We start from the raw sequence: 14890 nt of genomic DNA, 5'->3' as shown, positions 1-14890 counted from the left end.
TAATATACCATAGAAACAAACAGTCTTGGAACAAGAGATGCTGGTGGAAGGAACTTTAGCAGCTGCATTGTTGGCATATTTGCACAACTTTGAGATATTGACAAGGCTGATTGCCCTATTAAATGACAGAACTTTGTCCTCAGATTGCGATACTCCTGCACATATTCTGAAATAATGGTGGCACGGATTATACTTGGAAATTATAAATATTTTCTACACACCAGTATTTCTGTAGGTTTTATCATGTAGTTACCTGAGGCAATTTTGGCTTTCCACTGTGCTGTCGTCATCCCCCATGTCCGTGTGAGAAAGTGCTTAAAAAGCCTATTCTTAAAGCAACTTAACAAATACAGACATTACCCTTTCTGTTGCCATCAATGGAGCCATTAACCAACCATACATTTTTCTTTACAAGTCAACTGGATAATAAAATATAGAAGCATTAAGGCAGATAAAGGCCAGATGGCCCATCCAGCCTGCCCATCCACTAGCTCTTCCTTTATTTAAGAGATTCCACGTGTCTGTCCCACGTTTTCTTGAGTTCAGACATAGTATCTGCCTCCACCACCTCTACCGGGAGACTATTCCACGCATCTACCACCCTTTCGGTAACAAAGTATTTCTTTAGATTACTCCTGAGCCTATCACCTCTTAACTTCATCCTAAGCCCTCTCGTTCCAAAGCTTCCTTTCAAATGAAAGTGACTTGCCTCTTGCGTATTTGAATTGTGGACAATAACTGTCACTTTAATTTTAGCCCCCATCCTGCATGCTTGCTCACAATGGGAGAAAATGACAGCCTCCCTTTAATAAAGACATAATTCTTGATCATTAGATGAAGGAGCCTTTATCATGGAGGTAAGAATATTTTTTATTAATGCTCACAATGGGGTCCTTTTTATTAAGACATGCTGATAGATTTAGGGGCGAATTCTGCAAACGGTGCTATAATCGGCAGCCGCCTACAAATTACAGAATCAAGGCTCCTGTTAAAGATAGGCACCACTAATGTAGACTTGACTTTTAAAGGCCTACATTGCCTAATGGATCCTTTTTGGCTGTTATGCGGTATATAAAGGGAGAAGAGGCCCAGTTTTTCTAGCCTCTGATTGTATGGCTAAAAGCCACAAAGCCTATAGGAATACAATATCTCAAGTTGAAAAAGAAAATGAATTAATGATATACATAATAATAATAATAATAACTTTATTCTTCTTGAGCACTGTAACTTATCAGTTCTTTTCATGTTGCCAGTAAACGCTTTTGGGTACAGCATAAATGGAGATAAGAATGATGAAACATAGATATGTCTTTAATTTGTCTTGTGGTAAATTAAATTCAGTTAATAGTCCATATTCTGGACCTCAAGTCATATTCAAATCAGTAGAAAGAAAACCCTGTGAAGTTTTTTAATCACAGTTGTTTGAATACCCCAACATCACCATGGAGCACTGCTGGACCTTCTGCTGTTCTGTCAAATAATTCCTTAATCTTTCACCCTTCTCTCACCAAGGCCAGGGAATATTTTGTAACAGCTTGATTTAGAAAGTTCTAGAAAGGTTGTTGGGTGCATGCAATTTAGAGGTGATTTCAGAGCTGACTCAAGAAATGTTTGCAAACTTGTAATAGCGTTATTGAAAAAAACTAGTTGATATTCATGAGCGAGAAGCCTTATGGAGCTGGACTGAATTCTCAAGGTTTCTATACATTATTCTCCTAACATCTAGAAACAAAATGTTTGGCTTGAAGCTTTGTTACTAAAGTGGACAAAGCTATGGGACCGGACGAGATTCATCCTAGGATATTGTGGAGATGACGCGGTATATAAACTTAAGGTTTAGTTTAGTTTAGCTCTGAGAGCTTCTAACGGGTCCTCTTAAAGATTTATTCAATAAATCTTTAGAGATGGGAGAGGACCAGTGGACATAATATACTTGGACTTCCAGAAAGCGTTTGACAAAGTACCACACAAGAGACTTCTCAGAAAACTACAAAGTCATGGAATAGAAGGGGATATACTAAGATGGATAGGAAATTGGCTGGAGTACAGAAAACAAAGAGTAGGCATAAATGGGGAGTACTCGGACTGGAAGCAAGTAACTAGCGGCGTGCCTCAGGGCTCGGTTCTTGGGCCTCTCTTATTCAATATCTTCGTAAATGACTTGGAAGAAGAAATGACCAGTCTCATCACCAAGTTTGCAGATGACACAAAGCTTTGCAGGGCAATCAGATCACAAAAAGATAACGAGGAACTCCAGAGAGATTTGAACCAACTTGAGAGATGGGCAGAAAATTGGCAGATGAGTTTTAATGTAGAAAAATGCAAAGTGAAGCACCTGGGCAGGAAAAACAAGGAGCATGAGTATAAACTGCTAGGTATAACATTGGGGAAGAGTGAACAGGAAAAGGACCTGGGGGTACTGATAGACAGGAATCTGAAGCCGTCGGCTGAGTGTGCGACGGCGGCAAAGAAGGCTAACAGGATGTTGGGCATGATAAAGAAGGGAATCACAAGTAGATCGAAAGAGGTCATAATGCCGCTTTATAGAACAATGGTCAGACCACACTTGGAATACTGTGTCCAACACTGGTCTCCATACCTGAAGAAGGATATAACACTGCTGGAGAGGGTGCAGAGGCGAGCGACGAAGCTAGTAAAAGGTATGGAGAACTTGAGCTACCAAGAACGCCTCAGAAATCTGGGATTATTCACCCTTGAGAAGAGAAGACTGAGAGGGGATCTAATAGAGACTTTTAAAATATTAAAAGGAATCGACAAAATGGAGCAAGCTCGCTCACTGACAAGGGGAAAGGATGGAGAGCAAGAAACAGCGTTATTCACTTTGTCAAATGTGACTCGGACAAGAGGTCATGGACTGAAGCTGAGAGGGGTCACGGCCATGACAAATGTCAGAAAGTTCTGCTTCGCACAGCGGGTGGTGAACGCCTGGAACTCTCTCACAGAAGATGTGGTGGAGGAAACCACCATTTTAGGATTTAAGGTAAAATTGGATGCACATCTTCTTGCGGGACACATTGAGGGATACAAATGATTAAGGTATTCGCCCAGGTACGCCTGGCTGAGCCTCCGCGTGTGCGGACCACCGGATTGGATGGACCCCGGGTCTGATCTGGTGCAGGCATTTCTTATGTTCTTATGTTCTACGGGACTAGAGAAGAGCAGATGTGGTCCCTCTTCACAAAAGTGGTCGCAGAGATGAAGTGGTAAACTACAGGCCGGTAAGCCTCACTTCAGTTACTGGAAAAATAATGGAAACGTTGCTGAAAGAAAGGATAGTGAGATTCTTAGAATCTAATGGTTTACAAGATCTGAGGCAACATGGGTTTACTAAAGGCAAATCATGCCAAATGAATCTGATTGAATTCTTTGACTGGTTGACTAGAGAATTGGATCAAGGATGTGCACTAGATATAATTTACTTAGATTTCAGCAAAGCCTTTCACATGGTTCCTCATAGGAGGCGTTTAAACTCTATGGGCTGAAGTCAGGGCCCAAAGTAGTGAACTGGATTAGAAACTGGTTGACGGACTGATGCCAGAGGGTAGTGGTAAATGGAATTCGCTCAGAAGAGGGTCAGGTGAGTAGTGGAGTGCCTCAAGGATTGGTACTGGGACCGATTCTGTTCAATATTTTTGTGAGCAACATTGCTGAAGGGTTAGAAGGTAAGGTTAGCCTTTTTGTGGATGATACCAAGATTTGTAACAGAGTGGACACACTGGAGGGAGTGGAAAACATGAAAAAGGATCTGCAAAAGTTAGAAGAATGGTCTAGCATCTGGCAACTAAAATTCAATGCGAAGAAGTGCAGAGTGATGCATTTGGGGGGTAGAAACCCGTGGGAACCATATGTGCTGGGCGTTGAGAGGCTGGTAAGCACAGATGGAGAGAGGGACCTTGAGGTGATTGTGTCTGAGGATCTAAAGGCATCTAAACAGTGTGATAAGGCGGTGGCTGTTTCCAGAAGGATGCTAGGCTGTATAGAAAGAGGAGTAACCAGCAGAAGAAGGGAGGTGTTGATGCCCCTGTATATATCGTTGGTGAGGCCGCACTTGGAGTACTGGGTTCATTTTGGAGGCCGTATCTGGCGAAGGATAAAAAAAGACTTGAAGCAGTCCAGAGGAAGGTGACGAAAATGATAAAAGGTTTGAACCAAAAGAAGTATGAGAAGAGACTAGAAGACCTAAATTTGTATACTCTGGAGGAGAGGAGGTACAGGGGAGATATGATACAGACATTTAAATACTTGAAAGGCATTAATATAGAACTAAATCTTTTCCAGAGAAGAAAAAATGGTAAAACTAGAGGGCATAATCTGAGGTTACAGGGAGGAAGACTTAGGAGCAATGTTAGGAAATTCTTCTTCACAGAGAGGGTGGTAGATGCCTAGAATGCCCTCCAGAGGGAAGTGGTGGAAAGGAAAACGGTGATGGAATTCAAAAAGGTGTGGGATAAAAATAGAGGATCTCTAATTAGAAAATGGAGCTAAGGCTGGTATTGGACAGTCCTTCATGGTCTGTGTACCATATATGGTGATTCGGTGTAGGATGGACTGGAGTGGGCATCAATGTGAACTCCATTAATATGTAACATGAAGATGTTGCTGGCCAGACTTTATGGTAGATATCCTGCAAACAATGGGATGGTAGGATAGGCTGAAGTGAGCTTGGACGGCATCTTCAGCATTTGGAATCTAAGACAATACCAGACTTTACAGTCTACGGCTCAGAAGTATCAAAGAAGAGACAAGTTAATCAAATCATGTATTTTAAAAATGAGTATTACTAATGGGCAGACTGGATGGACCGTTCAGGTCTTTATCTGACATCATTTACTATGTCACTATATTACTATTATAAACTCATAATTACATTAGTCTTTTTCTTAGTTATTTCTGGGCCTTTAACCATAGTCTGCCCAGTACAGTCCTTAGGTACCAACTACTGGAAATGCCATCAAAGCTCAATCCAGCCTATCCAAACCATCTCTTTGTTTGTGGGATACAGACTGAAGAGTCTGCCCAGCACCGTCCTCATGCTTCAAATAACTGTAGTTCCTGTCAAGCCCTTCCTAGTCCATTCTAAACTGAGTTGCTAAACACAATAATAATGGGTGATTTCAACTACCCCGATATTGACTGGGTAAATGTTTACGCTTTCCAAAAAATACTAGGATTAGGGAGCATGCAAATCAGAGAAAATATTTCTTCACACAAGGTGCTTTTTTGCACTATGGAAATTAAAGACCATCAAAAAATATTTTGACAATCTATCTTTTAGATTGTTGGTGCAGGCTTTGGACTACTGTAACATTATTTATTTGAGTGCACCAAAGAAAGTTGTGAGAAAATTGGAAATAGTGCAGAATATGGCTGTTTGCCTGATATTTGGGCTGAAGAAAAGCAATCATATTAGTCCTTATTCGGAAAAGTTGAAAGTGGACAGATTCAAAACAAATGCCAGGAAGTTCTTCTTTACCCAATGTGTGGTGGATACCTGGAATGCGCTTCCAGAGGACGTAATAGGGGAGAGAACGGTACTGGGGTTTAAGAAAGGATTGGACAATTTCCTGCTGGAAAAAGGGTTAGAGGGACAGATCCTGGACCTGTTAGGCAGCCGCGTGAGCGGACTGCTGGGCACGATGGATCTCAGATCTGACCCAGCAGAGGCATTGCTTATGTTCTTATGTTAATGTTCAAATTTCCATGCCTTTGTTTCAAGTTGGTTTGGGGATTGGCCCCTACCTACCTGTTATCTCATTTCGTGCTATATAATCCTGTGAGGGTAACCAGGAATTGTAACTTATTTGCATTCCTGAAGATTTTAGGCTGTAAAGTTAGGTCTTTCTTAGACAGGATGCTTGCATTTCAAGCAAGTAAACAACAGTCCTGGTTGGGTAATTATATTAGCGGAGCCTTCCAAAAAGAAATTAAGACAGAACTATTTGATAAATTTATCTTTTAATTCAATGTTTTATCCTTAATGTAATAGTTTTACTGTATTAACTCAAATTTTTTATAGACCTTTTAGTTAATATGCTGTATCCTTATTACTAATATTTTGTATTTTGCTGATTGTCTAGTTGTTTCTCTTTTATGTAAACTGCCTAGAATTCTTTTGATTGAGGCGGTATAGAAAAATTAAGTTATGTTATGTAATTAAACTCTGGAATTCGTTGTTGAAGAATGTGGTGAAATCAGGTAGCTTAGTGGGGTTTAAAAAAGGCTTGGATAATTTCCTAAAAGAGAAGTCCATAGGCCATTATTGAGATGGCTTGGCGAAATCCACTGCTCATTCCTAGGATAAGCAGCATAAAATCTGTTTTACTACTTGGAATCTAGCTAGTCTGCTTTCAGAATGAACCCAAAACTGCAGCCTCATTATGTTAAGTGAGACTCTCTGTAGGTCATCTGAAATCTCCCTATTTCTCTTAAACACCTTGTTGGGTATTTCGTCGGTCAACCAGTCCCAGATTTTCCTTAACAATTAAACTAATGCTATTTTGAACCTTATTGCCAATATTTTGGGGGCAGAAAGTTGGAGGATGACGATAATGTAGTCTGTCATAGATAAAGTCTTGCACTTTGTCTTACAGAGGATGACGTCTTATTCCAAAGACTAAGAAACCTGTTGATGATCATAATACCAATCTAGGATTTCTAAGCATGTTTTTGAAGATGTTTGGTGTCTGGTTAGCATCTTTTGGCCTTCCTTCCTGAACTGGTAGAAGACATAATCTTCAATCAAACATTTACCTTCAACCTTGCACTGTCTAGTATTTTAGGTATACAATGTGCCTTTTCAGGTGAATATGAGGCTCCGTGTTCTTAAAGCTCTGTGTGGACTTTACTCAGTGCACCTCTTTCTTTCCAGTTCTGCATCTGTTTGTCTACTATATAGGTCCTACTATTCCCCTGTTTCTTTCCGGAAATCACTGCAAGCCATCCTAATTTTTCTCTGCTTTTCTGCCAGTTGGATTGAAAACACAATTATTGATTTGTATCCTATGTGTAATAAACTTTTGGCTATGACTAACTAGGGTTACCAGATGTCTGGATTTCCCCGGACATGTCCTTTCAAGGACATGTCCGGGGGTCTGGATGGCTTTTCAAAACCCGGCACTTTGTCCGGGTATTGAAAAGCTCCCTAAATCGTGTCAGGCAGAAGGAAATCCGCACGTGCACAGATGCCATACGATGACATCACATGTCGCATCTGTGGATTTCCTCTTCCTAACAAGAGCAGGCAGGGGTGGGACTGAGGCATAACAGGATGGGGATGGGTGGAACTGGGCAAGCCTGGGGGGTGGGGCTAGGGTGTCCAGATTTTATGGAGCATTCTATTCATCATATAAACTATCGTGTACATTACTTGCAATTGCAGGACAAAAAAGAATACAAAGAATAGCACCTCCCACTAGGACTACATTACAATGACTGGTGGTTTAATCTAGTGGTATAAACAGGGCAGGAGCAATGCACCAGTTATAGCAGCCATTTTGAGAGCAGAGCCAAAATGAGCAGAAGTAACTGGGAACGGCTCCTGTCCCAAATACACCCTTAGACCACCAGGGATTGTAAGAGAGGTCCAGGGAGTCCTACAGGTAACATAGTAAATGTCACATTTATTATCAAGACAATGTTGAACCAAACATCCAGTAAATGACATTTTCCTTGCTAAGATCCCCTATATGATGTCTTCCTCTCCCCCCACTACAAAGGGAGAGGGAAAACAACTCAAGGGGAAGGGAGGGAGACAGACAGGACAAAGCACTAATGTTCATTAAAATAACCTTTCAGTTGAAACCAAGCAGAAAAAGGATTTGGGGCCAGTTCTGGCACTAATTGAAATCAAAATTTGGTCAGCCTCTAGTTTATTGCACTAGCCAAAGTGTCCGTATGCTTCTAAATTCCACCTTGTCCCAGGACCTGTGCATATATATTTAATACAATGTGATTAGCTGAATCTTGGGGTAAATTTTCAGTCGTAGGGGTCAGTGTACTAAGTTAAAGTGTTGGCAATGCCGTCTACTATCTTTATAGTAGCAGTACTTAAAATGTGTGTAATATTGTGACTGCATCAGTTCTATCTTAGAAAATTGCATAGAAACAGAAATTTCACCTATCACCTCTGTCCCCACTGAAATCTAATGCATACCTACCCATACCCACTAAGATCCATTCTATCTCCACAATTAATCTTCTCTATCCCCACCCATATCTACAAGAGTCAATGCTATTACATACTCTCTTGCAGTCCTCTATTTATTCCTCACGCAGCAGTATTTACAATTCAACCACTGAATGTCCCAAGCTGCTTCTCTGGGCATTCCAAGCCTCATTTTGGCATCACCAGAGATTTTGAATGTATTTACGCAGGAATCCCATAGCAACTTCTTTCATCACGTCACAGGGAGAGCTGGCGGGGTCACAAGGAACACGTTGTTGATCACCATGAGCAACTTCAACTAGAGGTACGGGGAAAGGGAAGGGAGGGTGGGGGTTGCACACAGCAGGCGGGATCAGGGAAGGAGCAGGGGGGCAGAGACGAGGGCAGGGGAGGGGCGCCACCGCCCCAGGCATCTCTCTGCCACTGCTTTCGACACAGACCACTGACCATTTAATTGCCTTCCTCTGGATTGGCTTCATCCTGTTTGTATCTTTTTGAAGGTGCGGTCTTCAGAACTGTACACAATATTCTATCAGGCTGCCTCTGTATGATCAATCCTGTCAATTCAAATACAATCTAGAGTAACTCTTCTCATTTTTAAAACTGTGCTTAAAACTTTTTTGTTTCAGAAATTTAATTTTAATAGGAAATAACGGGATAATGTCTTGTTACTTAAGTATATCTTAGTTGAATTGATCTATGTAATCTGCTATGAACTATTTGTTGGTAACAGCGGAATATAAATAATTTAACTGTAAAAGAGGAGAATTAGGGAGCATTTATGGGAAATTTAAATCTCTGACTCTCTGCTTTGTGCATTCCCCAGCTGCAATCCCACATGGTTGTTAAGGAAAGCATGAGCTTGCTATGTCAAATTTTTGTTTTAATCCAGTGGTCTCAATATGTATACTGTGACACAGCAGTATGTCACCAATGTCACTGATATGAAATGACCTAGCTTTCAAACTTTGGTTTTATTATAAGCAAAACTTCTTTTTGAGTTTGTCCTCATTCTTTGACAATACATCACAATTTCAAATCAGAAAGGAAATAATGTCCTATGTTTGTTGACTTCATTGAAACTGAAGGGGAAATGGAGGAAGCAAGTGGGAAGAAGAGTGAGAACAGAAGGGACCAGCCACCGTGCCACTTGAAATCTATTTATTTCAGTGCATTACATGGATTGTCTTTGGTAACTGTGGACATCCTGAGAAATCATTCCCACAAATAACCTTCACACATAGCACTTCTTGTATGTGAACAAATCACAAAGCAAATACAGAGATCTAGATAATGTAACATGAATAATAATATGGCAAAAGGAAAACAAAAAGAAACAGCCATGCAGGAACAATTGCTAACAAATATTTCTCTACCCACCAAACTTGGAAGTCAAATTACAAAGAATAAAAGACCTGATAAATGTTGCAGCAAGGAGCATATGGTTATTGTTTTAAGTAACAAATCACATAGAACATTGTACCTTGTGTCCCACTGCTAAAGAAATGATAGTAAACAATATTATTTTGGGACATGTACACAGCACACACAAAAAACAAGAATATAAATTAAAAAAATACTGTATTGTGCAGTATCATCGTTCAAATTTCATATTCCATAGTGAACGTCTCAGTTTTCTAATGCATGTTTTCAAGTGTTGCGGTTTTCAAGGACCCAAAGCACTGGAATGAGAACAGAATAGGACTGGCCAAAAAACAAATGACACCACCAGTAAATGACAGTAGAGTTTTCTATTACTTATGCAAAAACAGTTTCAACCCAGTTTTAAATGCTTATTTGTATCTTAAAACTGATCTCATCCAAGTTTTAATCCCACTGTGTAAGAACATTCAATGACCACTGCATTGCATTTAGTTGGATAAAATAATATGACTTCAATAACTGCACACATGTTCTCAGGACATTAATAGCACCATTATTTCTATTTTGCAGAGAAATCATAAATAGTGTTATCCCACAATATGGAAAGCAATCTTAAACAATAAAAGAGCCATGATGGCAAAGGATGTTTTACAATATCTAAAACCCGACTGATCATCTTACTGTGATCTCTTCTGTTTTTGGTCACATACAGAAAATATCAAGTTGCCTTGGAGAAAGTACAAAGCTAATTATTTTTGGTTTTAATAATTCAGAGTGCTTCTAGAAATGTTCCATTTTGGCAATACCAAAGTCCACTCGAACTGTCTTTCCTAATGGCTTAATTCAAGATAACTGAATATTAAGGCTTAATTGGCCAGTTCCAGCCTGTGTTGAAAGTAACTGTGAATGATCGGTTTTACAAAGTAAAGTTAGCAACCTTGACAGTATCGGCATTGCATTCAATGGAGTATTATATACATATTTGGTAAAACGACTTGTCCAACTTGGTCCCAGTTCTTGTTCTCCTCGCAGAATGGATGTACACTGGATCGTCAGGTCCACCACTATAGACAAATTATCCTTGGAAGGCATGGAATATGCAGCAGAGTATACAAGTGAAATACGGGGCTATCACAATGATTTCTTGCGGCATTCACCTCACTGATTTAGGGCTCCTTTTCCTTTTAAAAAGAATCTTAAATGTCTTCTTTTTAAAGAAGCTTTTAACTGACAGATTACAATTTCTCTTTTTTTTCAGATTTCCTTTCGGTTTCTCATTTTTTCCCTTATTTCCCCATTGTGTTTTCCTTTTATGTAATCTTTAAATAAATATTGTATTTCCTCCCCACCTTCCTAATGTTATCAGCTGTCTTCTTGTCCAAATTGTTTCCCAGTATGTTTATATGAATAGTAATTGTATAAGTAAGTCTACTCTATTTTATTTATGTAAAACGCTTTGAAATTTTAAAAGCGTTTAATCAAACAATATAATAAACTTGAAACTTGAAACTACTAAGGTGCGCTAGTGTTTTTAGTGCGCGCTACATGGAAAATGCTAATGCAAGCTCTATGGAGGCATTAGTGTGTAGCCCTTGGATTTAATGCATGCTGTGCAACAGGTTAGCACAATAAGTGATAACAGCAACTTTCAAGTATATGCACAGTCTCCTTAAACATTTTATTAGCACTCTCTGTCTTTCTCCCTTAATGGTTCATGTTGAATGTGATTTCATGAAGGCGAAGAAACAAATTTCATTGAAAGTTACAGACGCACACTATAATCTCTGAATTTGTCTTTACAAAAGGCAAAAAGAGCACACCCACCATGGTATACATATCAGATTAAGCATTACATTTTTATTAACACAAGAATGAGCACATATGTAAAGCACTATCCATCTTTTGAATTACACAGAGAGATGGAGACATACTCACACTACCAGATATCTTAATGCCTGCCTAAGACTGAGAATGTGAGCTAAGGGTCTTCTGTTGAGCCTAAACTACAGCCTCCAATTGAAACGTATTGGTCTCTTACGGCTTCTTTGCTACGAGACGTATCACTACTATCTGAAAGCTGTCATCACCTTAGTGCTACTGAGGACAAGGCATGGGCAGCTTCTTTTCCAATAGATCAACAGTGCACCATGGAGGTCATTGCATGTAGGCTGTATAGCAGTGGCTCAGATTATCACTAACCCTTTGGGTCCAGGTGTGTGGCTAGTCAAGCTGTCATTCCATTTCCAAGCATGGAATTTACAATACCACCTCCCCTCCCCTTCATTGCCAAATGGTTAGCATCAGCTTCTGAGGTTTTGGAAGATGCCACCATTTCTTGATTTTATACCTGATTTGTAAAATTTTTGCTAGGATTTGAATATGTTCAAGTCTTAATTATTAGATAACTATTTGGAAATAAAACCCTGTAGAAAGTACCCATCCTTTGCATAAGACTTCTTACCTAAGATTAAAGCTACAGTACTGTAGGAAGCTATTCACAGTTGCTTCTGATACGTTACAAACCCATGAGTTTTACAGCAGATTTATTGTTCCTGGCTCTACTTCTTTTTTACTTGAATTTTTGCTTGTATAATCTGCCTCTTTGCCTTTATTTCAGGTCTATACAGTCCCAGATTCCTTTTTGGTTCCCTATATCAACCCCAATTTATGACATATTTTGGATGACATCATACCAATCACGGAATGGTTTCACTCTAAGTTACTGGTTGTCACATGAAGTTATATATTAGTTCATTGGAATATCTCAGTGCTGGCTTCAGATGTTCAGGCTATTATTATTGTTCAAGTGCAGTTTGCCCACCATCATCCCTGCCTGTGGAAATGGTTGCTAAATTTTCTGAAAGACTTTAACTTTGAAAGGACTGTTTTAGGTTTCTATTTCACTCTCTGTCATCAAAATATGTTTTTGAAACTGTTACTTGCTCTACAATACACTGGACATTTAAACTATCTATTAGATTAATTTGACAGGGTATTTATTATTCCTCTACACTTTAATTTGAACTCCTTGGAGGAACACCGCCCCAATTTTGATTACACCTGTTTGGGTCAGCAGTGGTCTCATGGTTTAGGGGTTTCTATCTCCACAGATCTTCTTCTTCGTTGTCTTTGGTTGGTCTCTCAGATGCGTCTGTTAGTTGCCCTGTGGGAGATCAATTATAAGATGGTTATGAGGTTGCATGTCTCACCCAGGTGTGCCCTACAATTGGACACTCGATACCCTAAATGTCTTGTTCCTGGAGCCACATGTTTTTTACTTGTCCCTGAATCCGTATCTTCTGGGGGGAGGGTCTTGGATCACATCTCCTTGCTATGGCAAGTCCGCTGCATAGTCTCCCCACACCTTTTGTTTTTTCAATGTCGAGTGGCAGCCCTAGTGCCGAAGGGCTTGCGTGGTTTTTTACGTAAGGCCATTCTGCTGGGGAAAAAGGTTATGCTGTTGCACTGGTTGGAGGCATCGCCCCCTTCTCTACAATATTGGAGGGCTGCCATGATTCATTCAACTCTTACAGGTAGAGCGGCAGATGGTTTCTAACCTGGAGTCTCGAGCAGGGCAGGACAGGGCTACCTATCAAGGCCAGAATAATCTTCAAATTTGGTTGCCTTTGCTTCAAGACCCTCTTCGGCAACCTCCCACCAACCTCCTGAAACACCTCACCCTACAGGACAAACTGTTCACATTTCCTTCTCCCAAAGGATGCAAATTCAATAGATTCCTCAACAGGACACTCTCCTTTCAAGCAGGGATCTGGAACAACACCTTAAGTGATCTAATCCTGAACACACCAACTTACCATTCATTCAGAAAATCACTAAAAACCTACTTATTCGACAAATTTATCTGATCCTTCTATTCCGCTCTTCTCTTACCTCTTCTAATATGCTCCTTCTTCTTACCCTACCACCCTGTTCACTCAAATGTCTTCCACACCTTTCCATAACTAACTGATATAACCTCGCTGTCCTTACAGCATCTCTTGTTCTTGTTGTACAGTGTTCACCCGGTCGTTTGCAGTTGGCGGTTTACGGTCCTGGTCATTCGCGGTATTTTCCGACCGCGAACCACCGACAAGGAGAGGGCAGCAGAAAAGGCAAGAGAGAACAGCCGGAGCGCTGCAAGTACAGGAAATCACTCACAGTACGCTCCAACCGCCTCTTCCTGTACTAAGTCGGGCCTTATCCAAACAGGAGCTGCTTTGACATGCAGTTCCTGATTGGATAAGGCCCAACTTAGTGTAGGAAGAGGCAGTCAGAGCGTACCGCAAGTGATTTCCTGCACTCGTGGTGCTCCGGCTGCTCTCCTGCTGCCCTCTCCCACTGCCCTCTTCAGGCTCCCCCATGAAAAACCGTATTTGCGGTTTTACGAGATTTGCAGGGGTTTCTGGAACGGAACCCCTGCGAATATCGAGGGGTTGGAGATTGGCTAAACGGTAGACTTCAGAGGGTGGTGGTGAACGGTACCCCATCCAAGGCGTCGAGCGTGATCAGTGGGGTGCCACAGGGCTCGGACCTGGGCCCAATTCTATTCAATTTATTCATAAGAGATATGACACAAGGACTTAAAGGAAGGGTAGCACTATTCGCTGACGACGCCAAACTTTGTAACATAATAGGCAAAAGCTTATTACCTGATAATATGACACACGATCTACAGCTGCTGGAAGGATGGTCAACTACTTGGCAGCTAAGCTTCAATGCTAAAAAATGCAAGGTAATGCACCTGGGAAAGAAAAATCCGCGCAGAAATTATGTACTGAATGGTGAGACCTTAGTTGAGACCAAGGCAGAACGCGATCTAGGGGTGATTATTAGTGAGGACATGAAGGCTGCCAATCAAGTGGAGAAGGCTTCCTCCAGGGCAAGACAGATGATAGGTTGTATCCGTAGAGGATTCGTCAGCAGGAGACCTGAAGTCATGATGCCGTTGTACAGATCCATGGTGAGGCCTCACTTGGAGTACTGTGTTCAATTCTGGAGACCACACTACCGTAAGGACATACTGAGGATCGAGTCAGTTCAGCGAATGACGACCAGGATGGTCCTGGGGCTCAAGGATCTCACGTACGAAGAAAGACTAAAAAAATTGCGGCTGTACTCACTTGAGGAAAGAAGAGAACGGGGAGACATGATTGAAACGTACAAATACATCACGGGACGTATCGAGTCGGAAGATAATATCTTCTGTCTCATGGGACCCTCGACAACCAGAGGGCATCCGCTGAAAATCAGAGGAGGGAAATTTCATAGCGACTCCAGGAAGTACTTTTTCACCGAGAGAGTGGTGGATCGTTGGAATGGACT

This window comes from Geotrypetes seraphini, chromosome 15, assembly GCF_902459505.1.
Source record: "Geotrypetes seraphini chromosome 15, aGeoSer1.1, whole genome shotgun sequence".
Lineage (NCBI taxonomy): Eukaryota > Metazoa > Chordata > Amphibia > Gymnophiona > Dermophiidae > Geotrypetes > Geotrypetes seraphini.
Note: the sequence above shows the minus strand (reverse complement) of the source record.